This window comes from Hevea brasiliensis, chromosome 14 (genome assembly GCF_030052815.1).
Source record: "Hevea brasiliensis isolate MT/VB/25A 57/8 chromosome 14, ASM3005281v1, whole genome shotgun sequence".
Lineage (NCBI taxonomy): Eukaryota > Viridiplantae > Streptophyta > Magnoliopsida > Malpighiales > Euphorbiaceae > Hevea > Hevea brasiliensis.
This window is the reverse complement of record NC_079506.1, coordinates 13146816-13158118: the sequence shown is the minus strand read 5'-3', so window position 1 is coordinate 13158118 and position 11303 is coordinate 13146816. Positions and strand designations below refer to the sequence as shown.

Sequence of the window (11303 nt, the reverse complement as noted above, 5' to 3'; positions counted from 1 at the left end):
TTATATTCCACTTATGTTAATTTTCTTTTCTCTTCAAATCTATTTTCAGGAATGCTATGCTCACGTCATTAGCTCTCAATGTTGTCCCAAACCTGTGTTTTATCCTGAGGCGAGGCTCTGGGCTGAAAAGCGTTTGTCCTAATTTAATTTATAAGTTTTAGTCATAATAATATTAAAATAATAAAATAATTTTTATTAAACTATTTCTTAATAACATTTAAAATACTTTTTTTTTTTAATAAAATGTAATTTTGGACCTTTAAATTCGATGACAGCATTTAATATCAGTTAGTATATTGATATGTTGCGCGAGCCGTGGTGGTACATTTATATCTTTTTCGTCTACGTGGTTTGTTTTTTATATAAAAATAAAAAAAAAAATTTATTAAAATAATACAAAGAGAATTGTCTATGAAAAAAGAATTAGAGAAAAAAGATGGACCAGGGATGCTGCAAATCATGTCTCATGCCCAATCAGATACAATATCCCACTGCGTAACTGTAAAGGACATGACCAAAGAAACTATATTAGGTGTCGATAGCTCCAACACTACTAACCTTTGGAGAGAGCTGCAAATGCCAATAGCTATACCATTCCCTATTGATGCTTCATCTTTGCACATATTTACTTACTTTACCCAAATTTTTCAGCTAAGGCAATAGATTATCTTTCCCATTTGGCCATGGCATTGTCTCTGACCCCTCCGATTTTACTCACAAGAAACATAAAAATAATATAATCGAAACCAAACTTTACAATATTAATATAACCAGAACAATGAATCAAAATAGGTTTAACGAGCCCTCCAGAATGGTTTACGCCATTCTTCATGGAAGTAGGCTGTTGTTAATGCTCTCGTCCACAAGTTTGGTGGACAGATTCCTTTAAGAAGTCATGTGGAAAAGATTGATGTTGAAAACAAAAGAGCAGTTGAAGTGAAGCTGAGAAGTGGCCAAGTGGGTATATTTGATTCTTGAAGTGGTAAGTGATGAATGAGAAACTACAACACTAAATCCGCACCAATATCTAGAAGTTGTAAATGAGAAACCACTGCAATGATTTTTCTATACTAATTATGTTGTGTTGCAGTTTGTACATGCTAGAAAAGCTGTATTTTAGCATTGAATCTATGCATATTCATTTGGGCTTTGATGCAGAAGTGAGTAAAGCGAGAAAATAAATATTATTTGATGAATTTTCCCTTTTCCAGTTCATTGACAATTGCTTCTTAACACAAGTAAATTCTCCACAACCAAGCAATTTTTTTTTTGTGAACATAGTCAACACAGCAAAACAAGTACCAATCATTTGGTTTGACACATGCATCCACTGTATTGAATGTTGCTTGTTTTTTTTTACCAAACTGTTGATTACAGGCTTCCTGTTTTTCTTTCATTTAATCATAGCAGTAGGGATGGCAAAAATTCACCAACCCGATTCAATATGCCCCACATGATTAATTCTCGTCCATCTAATTCAGATTCCGATATTATATGGAACAAGGATGAAGAGAAATTCTCCAACTCTGAATTCTTGTAATCTGTCTCGAATAGTATTATATATTATTTTTTATTAAAATAATTTAATTTTTATATTATATATTTAAATATTATAATTTAACAAAATATATATATATTATTAAAATTATATTTAAAACTTATATTTCTAACTTATAATCTATTTTTAAATAAATAAAAGTCTCTCCCCACTTCCTGGTAAAGAAGCTTGTACCCTGATTCCAATTTCCTATGAAACGAAGGTGGAAGAGCAATCTCCACCCCAATTCAATCCGTTGCCATTCTTACATAGCAACAATATTATTAATAATTTCTCCTAATATGAGAAATTATATGTTAACATAATTATATTATGAAAACATAATCACATTGAATAACAATCCAATAAATGAGTGATATATAAGTAAAAATAATTATTAAATTTTAAAAACATATATATATTCAATTCTTATTTATTTATTATTTTATGTAAAATATCTTATATAATATTATAATTACTCCTAATACAGTTAGAAAGGTTCTCTCACAAAGTGAAAAAAAAAAAAGGGTTTCCCATTCTACCGTTCATTAACTTCATAGTAAAATGGGATACTAATTGCAACTTGGATAGTTTAAAGGCAAATAACTCTATGAAAAGAGAAAAATAAAAAAAAAATTGTAGGAAATTACGAGGGGTATAAAAGGAAGAAGGATATATATATATAAAAAAAAAAAGGTGAGGCAGCATAGTATTAATTATGTTTTCTTAAACTGTGTGAGAAAATGAAGGTGACAGCCTTTTTGGGACAGAAGGATTATCAGACAACAGAGTTTGTGATGTCATTTTTCTTGTCTCGCCTTAGCACTGCTCATCTAGCAGCTGCAGAGGCTGGTACCAGTCCAAAACCTGTCTACTTTTTTCCCCAGGATTCACTGATTTGCAGTGTTCACATTCTGCTGATTTCACTTTGTGTGGTGCCATTCATGAAACCAAAAATCTTTAGCTGTCACAACAGAGGTGACAGTGTATATGGAGCTTAACGAAAGTACACAAGTCATCCTTTGGAGCCAAGCACTTTTCGCTTTTTCTAGGGAAATCCCTTTGTCTACTGAGAAATTAAGCAAATCATGCTGTCAATTGATGATTCTCCATCATTGTTGATGATTCAACCAACATGAGTATATATGCTCATTGTTGTTTCCTATTTGACATTTGAGAGAAGAAAGTTGAAATTTCAACTATCAATCAGGTCCAAACCAAGGATATGTAGTAGAGTTTGCCAAAGATTCTATGCATATTCAGAGGAAATGCTTGATTAAAAGTGCTCTTGAATTGCTTACAGTTGAACAATGCATTTGACTTGTTCATCAAGAGCATTCATGCATTAGATTATAATTGGCCAAATTAATGTTCATCTCTATTCTTTAATTCTCTCTCTCTCTCTCTCTCTCTCTCTCTCTCTCTCTTTATCATATCTGATGTTGTGCATATATTTTCCATGCTTGTCATGTATCATGATGCAAGTTACAAGGGATTAGTGAATGAATCTGCAATTACATAATTCATTAATACCATGCAGCCTTTTTCTTAGTTTTACTTTCATTTTCTTGGATTCTCATGTTTCATGTCACATTGTTATTATTGAAGCTGTCATCACTTCCCATTCAAGCCCTAAGTTCTGCAAAGAGGTTGAGGAGAGATGGTGTGGCCCTCAAGATCCAAACAGATAGCTACCAAATTCCCTTTTTTCACAAGTGTCATCATTCTCATTTTCATAGGTTGGTCTTAAATTTTATTGTGTCAGCAATTATTAGCCCTGACAAGCCTGAAAGAGAGGTATCACACTATCACTCGGTAGTATATGAAGCATTAAGATGGATAAATCGAGAGAGAGAGAGAGAGAGAGAGAGAGAGAGGAGGTTTTATTTTTGACAAGTTGCAATTGGCCAATTCACATTACAATGGCTGGAAACTCTCCCCTCATGGTATAATTATTTCTCAATTAAAAGCAGTGTCTGGTCACAAGAAGATACTGTAAAATGCTTCCTCAGATACTGTTCTTGTAGGCCTCTGCCAATTGCCAACATGTGAATGGAACCATTTATTCCATCCTACTAGTTAGAATTCAAACAAGAAATTGATTTTTCATTTTTTTTTTTAAATATCACGTTAGAAATTGTTAAAAAAATTTAAAATAATTATTTTACCGTTCGTCAATATGAAACTTGAATAGATTTTTAAAAATCATAAAGGCTACAAAAATTAAAATTTAGTTGACTCTTTTCAATGTAGAGTCATTAATGGCACTTAGAGCAATCTTTGAATGGATTAAAGAGAAAATAAAACAGTCTTGAGTTCCTCATATAGGTATTAGATAAACTTCTCCTACTACTAGGAATGCTGGTAAGATGAATCGATGAATTCTTATTAGAAGTAGGATATGAAATCTCACATGAATATGATAGAGTTATACTTCCATTAAAATTCTATGATTAAGTCATACCGTATATGAGTTATGATATGTGAAACTAAACAATAGTTTAAATTATCTATATAATCCAAATCATGGATATGATTCGAGATGCGAGTATTCGAAATTTAGATGAACAACTCAAGTACATAGATATTTTGAGAAGCTATACTACTAAGTTATTCAACTACTAACCACTAATTACCGACTATTAATCAAATTCAATTCAGCTTATAACTTAAATTTACAAGAAAAATATTAAAAATTTGTGATTGGAGAAAGCAAAATCAGAGACACCCATTAGCAATTTTCAATTAGAATGGGAGTGGACAGAGGCACTGATGCATGCGCAAGATTGTATGCACTCACATCAATGCACGCATGCACATAGAAGGAAAGAGAGAGTTAAAAGGCCTCCAAGTTGCTAGTATTTGAATTGAGATATCAAAAAAAGGCAAAAGCCTTCACAGTTGCCTTGCATAATCTTTTTTCTTTTTTTTCAGCCAGTTAATCAGTCATGATTAGATCTACCTTTGCCCTTTTCTTTAATTTTTTTTTCTTTTGGTGGACCACTATTTTTTTTCTTTTTTTACCATCAATGGCCTCCTAGGTTTTGAATTATATGCAAGTAGACTTGAGGAGAGGACCACCTAGTTCTGTTCATTACTTGATACTTACCATTTGGTTCATGATTTTTGTATTTTTGTTTCTTTTCTATTGAAATTCAAATATGAGATTTAAAATAATTTTAACACTACTAAATTTTCATTGGTTGTTTATCTTATCATGATAAATATGACACCATCATCTTTGATTTCAAGGGAGTATAAATGAACTTCCCTTTAATCAATTTTTTTGGGTAAGTGCCTATTTGATATGGTGATTAATTAATTTTTGATAATAACTTTAATAGTAATACTAAACATATCTTAAGTTATAAATATCAATTTATTTAAAGAATATATATATATTCAAATCGAACTGTTTTAATTCGATTCGAACCGATTAGTTTTTAGGTTTTTATTAGTTTTTTTTATATATACTTGATTTTGAAGTTATTTAGTTTGATTTTAACTGTAATTTGAATCGATAACTATTAATTAATTAAATTAAATAATTTATCTATACAAAAATATATAAAATATATAAATTCTCTATAAAAATTAAAATAATTTAAAAATTAATAAAATAATTTAATTTGATTCTATTCAATTGATTTTTCTTTTTTAAATTAAATAAAATTAAAATAATTAAAATTTTTAAAATCTAAAATTAAAGTAAATTAAATTACTTTAAAAACTAAATTAAATTAAAATGATTCGAATTAAACAGTACTAAAAAAAAATCTTTTTATTTTTTCCCCTTTCAACTGACATAGTCATTAAATATAAATTGCCTTTACCCTTTTCTTTAATGAAAAGCTTTCCTTTTTTGGGTTGATTACTATTTTATACCTGTAAAAAATGACCAACTGTTTTTTTTTTTATTTTAATCATTTGAAAATATAAAAATTGCATGAAGCAGAGGGCCACCTAAAGTTTCTATTCATGACATGAAACTCAAAAGTTCTGCCCAAGCCAAAGATCAATCTTTTCTTTTGCATTTGAAGCAACAAGCAAATTAATTACAAAAATGAAAAGAAATTGCATGTGATGGGTCCTTCACAACCCACTAGTCTTTCACTAAGTATATGTTTGTTCAATTATATGATAAAATTTATTTTATTTATAAATAAATTATATGATATAAACGTTGGGGCGTCCTCTACTAACGACGCGCTACATCGGAGCCCGGGTGTAGTGATAAATATGCAAGGGTGTAGGGCGTTCACCGAAAGCGACGCGCCATGCCGGCGCCCGGGTGTGGTGTTAAGTGAGCAAGGGTTCCCACATCATGGACGGGTATGGGTAAAGAAGTTAGTCCATAGGACAGATAATAGAACAAATAGTGGAATAGAACACAAGATAGACATAGAAAATAATAGAAGATATCATAGAAGGTGACCAATTAGGAAGGAGCAGGATAGGAGGAGGATCATGGTTGGTACTTAGAATGTTGGATCACTTACAGGAAAATTAATGGAGCTTGTGGATACCTTGGAAAGGAGAAGGGTGAATATTGCTTGCATTCAGGAGACTAAATGGGTAGGAGAGAAAAGTAAGGAAATGGGTAATTCAGGGTACAAATTGTGGTTTACCGGAAAGGAGAGAAACAAGAACGGAGTGGGTATAATCATAGACAGGACATTGAAAGACGCAGTAGTAGCTGTGAAAAGAGTAGGAGATAGAATTATGCTAATAAAGCTAGTACTAGACGGAGAAACAATAAATATAGTTAGTGCTTATGCCCCACAAATAGGACTAGACAGTGAGAGTAAACAAAGGTTTTGGGAAGATATGGATGATTTAATGCAAAGCATACCGAATGAAGAGAATGTTTTCATTGGTGGAGATTTGAATGGACATGTAGGAAGTGATAGGCAAGGTTATGAGAATGTTCATGGAGGTTTTGGTTTTGGCAGTCGAAATGAGGAGGGAAAAAGCATCCTGGATTTTGCTATTGCATACGACCTAATACTAGCAAATACCTACTTTATAAAAAGAGAGTCACATTTAGTGACTTTCAAAAGTGGGCAACATAGAAGCCAAATCGACTTCCTCTTAACCAGGAAGACAAATAGAGCTCTATGCAAGGATTGCAAGGTCATTCCAGGAGAGGCTTTAACAAGTCAACATAGGTTGGTGGTCTTGGATGTCAAGTTTAGGAACAATTCAAGTAAGGTCAGAAGAAATAGTGTAGCTCGAACAAAGTGGTGGGAGTTCAAAGGAGTAAAGCAAGTGAAGTTCAAAAATGAGCTTCTTGAGTCCGAAGTATGGAAGCTAGATATGGAGGCCAATGATATGTGGATACAGATGGCATCAAAGATTAGAGAAGTAGCTAGAAAAGTACTTGGGGAGTCTAAAGGACATGGACCACCCTCAAAAGAGAGATGGTGGTGGAATGAGGAAGTACAAAAGGCGGTGAAGAGAAAAAGGGAATGGTATAAGAAATTACCTAAATGTGATAATAATGAGGCATATGAACAGTACAAGATAGCAAAGAAAGAGGCAAAAAAGGCAGTTAGCCAAGCAAGAGCACAAGCCTTTGAAAAGTTATATGAGAAACTTGAAACTAAAGAAGGGGAGAAAGATATTTATAGATTAGCAAGGAGTAGAGAAAGGAAATGTCAAGATCTCAATCAAGTTAGGTGCATTAAGGATAAAGAAGGAAAAGTGTTGGTGAAAGATGAGGACATTAAAGAAAGATGGAGAAATTATTTTAATGATCTCTTTAATAATAGTCAAAATGGAAATAGCGTGAATATAGATTATAGAACAATAGAAAAGAATGTAAATTATACTAGAAGGATTAGATCTTTAGAAGTAAAGGAAGCACTTAAGAGAATGAAAGTAGGTAAAGCCTGTGGACCCGATGAAATACCAATTGAAGTGTGGAAGTATTTGGGAGATATGGGAGTGGCATGGTTAACTAAATTATTTAATAAGATTCTAAACTCAAAGAAAATGCCTGATGAATGGAGGAAGAGTATTTTAGTACCTATTTTTAAAAATAAGGAGACATACTGAGTTGCTCAAACTATAGGGAATTAAACTCATGAGCCATACTATGAAGTTGTGGGAGAGAGTTGTGGAGCATCGACTACGTCATGATACTTCTATCTCTCTCAATCAATTTGGTTTCATGCCCAGTCGTTCAACTATGGAAGCGATCTTTCTCATTAGAAGCTTGATGGAGAAATATAGAGATGGGAAGAAAGATCTACACAAGGTATTAATTGATTTGGAGAAGGCTTATGATAGTGTTCCAAGAGAGGTCTTATGGAATGCGTTAGAACAAAAGAGGGTATCTATTAGGTACATACAAGTATTGAAAGATATGTATGAAGGAGCAACTACTATTGTGCGCACAGTGGGAGGGGACACAAGAGATTTTCCGATCTCAATTGGATTACACCAAGGATCAGCCATAAGCCCTTACCTTTTTACATTAGTTTTAGATGAACTGACGAAACATATACAAGAGAGTATTCCTTGGTGCATGATGTTTGCGGATGATATTGTTCTGATAGATGAGACACGAGAAGGAGTCAATAGGAAGCTAGAACTTTGGAGAAGTACTCTAGAGTCAAAGGGTTTTAAGTTAAGTAGAACGAAGACAGAATACATGCATTGCAAGTTCAGTGAAGGCCAAACTGGTGATAGGGAAGGAGTTAGTTTGAATGGAGTGGCACTGTCCCAAAGTAATCACTTTAAATATCTAGGCTCAGTCCTTCAAGTAGATGGGGGATGTGAGGAGGATGTTAGTCATAGGATTAAAGCCGGATGGTTGAAGTGGAGACGTGCCACGGGAGTTTTATGTGATCGTAAGATTCCCAATAAATTAAAAGGAAAATTTTACCGTACAACCATACGACCGGCTATGCTATATGGTAGTGAGTGTTGGGCACTGAAAGAGTCGTATGCATCTAAGATAAGAGTTGCAGAGATGAGAATGTTAAGGTGGATGAGTGGCCATACTAGACTAGATAAAGTCCATAATGAAAGTATTAGAGAAAAGGTAGGAGTGGTGCCAATTGAAGATAAGTTGAGAGAAGGGAGATTGAGGTGGTTTGGTCATGTGAAGCGTAGACATACGGAGGCTCCAGTTAGACAAGTAGAGCACATTAGGCTAGAGGGTAGAAAGAAAAAAAGGGGTAGACCTAAATTGACTTGGAGGAGAGTAGTACAGTATGACTTAGAAGCATTACACATTTCTGAGGATTTAACCCAAAATCGTTCAGAGTGGAAAAAGCGAATCCATATAGCCGACCCCAAATTTTTGGGATAAAGGCTTAGTTGAGTTGAGTATAAATAAATTATATGATAAAATTTATTTATAAATAAATTTCTTTATTTGGTATATTTTATATTAAATATTGAATTCAATTCAAATGAAATAAATTTTATATTTAAAATAAATAAAATAAAATAAAATAATAAATAATAAGAATATAATTTTATCACTTGAAATATATATGATTTTAAATTTAGAATTTATTTATAAATTCTATCAATTTTAATAGAATTTGGTTTAGTTACAATAAATTCTATAGAAAATAGAATTGAGTATTAAGAATTTGAAATGAATTTTCATTTAAAATAAATATTAAAATTTTAAATTTACAAATGAATTCTGTAAAATTTCATGAAATTCATTTATTCTAAATACTACCTAAGTTTTTCTTTTTACAATTATGTCAGCTATGTATCTGAATTCTTGTTATAGGTTTTGGATTATAGTTTTTGGGAAAGTGAAAACATATGTGGAAATTGTGATTTATTAATTCTTGCTAGAGTGTCATTTTAATTATTGTTTGGTTGATAAAGTTATTAAAAGAAGAGAAGAAGAAAAAATCACATCACACCTTCACATATTTTTTTAGTTAATTAGGTGGGAGATTTGATGTGTATTTCTCTTTCTTTCTTTTTTAATAATGAATTGGGATTTGCACAAACATGCAAGAAACATTGAAAGGAAGAAAATGAAATGATGAATTCAAGAATTTGAATTCTTGAATTTTTTTTTTAAGTATGATAGGTTAATAGGAGGAGTAAGAAATATAAGCAAGAACAAATAGTATTAAGCAATTTATAAGTTTTGAATATTAATATAAATTTAATATTTAATAAAATTGAATAATGAAAAATGATTCATATAACTAATTTCAAATAATTTGAAATTAAGGTTTAGTTGTTATTTTGTTGATTTAAAAATTAAATTTAAAAAAACAATTCGATGAATTTAAAAAAAAAAAAAACTTGATGAGTTTGACAAAATACCTAAAAGAAAATGAAGCTAACATATATATATAAAAGGAAGCATGCAAATGAAGGAAATTCTTGAAAGAGACGAAAAGAACTATTTATAATTTAAGTTTGAAGCATGCCCATAATTAGCAAACCAAGTTGTCATTTATTCTTTTCTTTATATATGTAAAAAGAAATTGTTTTACGTATTTGTTGAGTTTTTTTTTTTTTAATTTCAATTATTGTTAAAAATAATTATTTAAATATTTAGATTATAAAAATATTATTGAAATAAAATATATTTACTATAGAGAAAACTATTTTTAGTATCGATTGAATGGCAAAATCATGCTGCAAATTTGTCTTTAGGCATTCATTGTTTTCAAAACCCTTTTAGGGTTGTTTGACTTACCTCTTCCATGACTTATGTGAAGCATATTAATCAAATTTTTTCTCTTATTTATAAATAAATAAATAAATTGATTACAAAAATTCAAAAATATTTCATCAACGAGCTTTTTAAAATTAAATTTGATAAAATTTAATTATAATAACACAAAAATAACAAAATCATTTTTTGTAATTTACTTTTTTCAACAACATTTAAAGTAGTGTTTTTTTTTTCTTGAAAAGTAGTTTTAGACTTTTAAATTCAATTTCAAATGGGCACTTAGTGATAATAGAGTTGTTCATGAGATTATAAAATTTCAAGCTTGAATTTTAATGGAAATTCATTATATAAAAAAAATTCATATTTTATTTATTTTTTTAAATATGACTTCAGGCACTAGGTGATCTACAATTTCATTTAGATAAGAGAATTGAAGAAATTAAGATGATTGCTTCTTACCAATGACAACTACATTATTGACAATTTTGAAATTAAAGAAGTTGAACATTTTTTACAAGTAACTCTCTCTCTCTCTCTCTCTCTCTCTCTCTCTCTCTCTATATATATATATATATATATATTATATCACTATCATCTCTTTCCACAGGTAAATTTTGATATATGGGATAAGGACAAATTATGACAAAGCATTATTATATAAATTTGAGATTTAAATTTTCAATAATGCAATATGCCATTACATAATCTTTTTGACAAGTTATTTTGTTTCTCATGAAAATCTTGATCATATGTAAATTAAAACATTGAGAAATCAAGAGATGTTGAATTTTAGCCTCTCCTATGTTGAATTATTATTCTCATTATTATATTTGATTTTCTTGGTTGACTAATAAATTATTTTTTATTTTTTATTTTTGAGATACAATATCGAATCGCTTGGATTTGTAAATTATAAATAATATATATATATATATATATATATATATATATATATATATATATATATTCTTAAAAAAATATTAAATTTTAATTAGCTTAAATTTAAATTGAATCGTTTCAGAAAAAATGAAACAGAAAATATTAGTTTCTAAATTGAAACAAATTTTAAAACCAAAATAATGTGATTTGTAAAGTTTG

General features: G+C 30.3%; 1 protein-coding gene across 1 annotated transcript in view; it reads right to left on the bottom strand.

Annotated features, from left to right (window-relative positions):
• LOC110652551 (KH domain-containing protein At1g09660/At1g09670) overlaps window positions 1-11303 on the bottom strand; it is a 57592-nt gene that overhangs the window by 20495 nt on the left and 25794 nt on the right. The window lies entirely within an intron of this gene.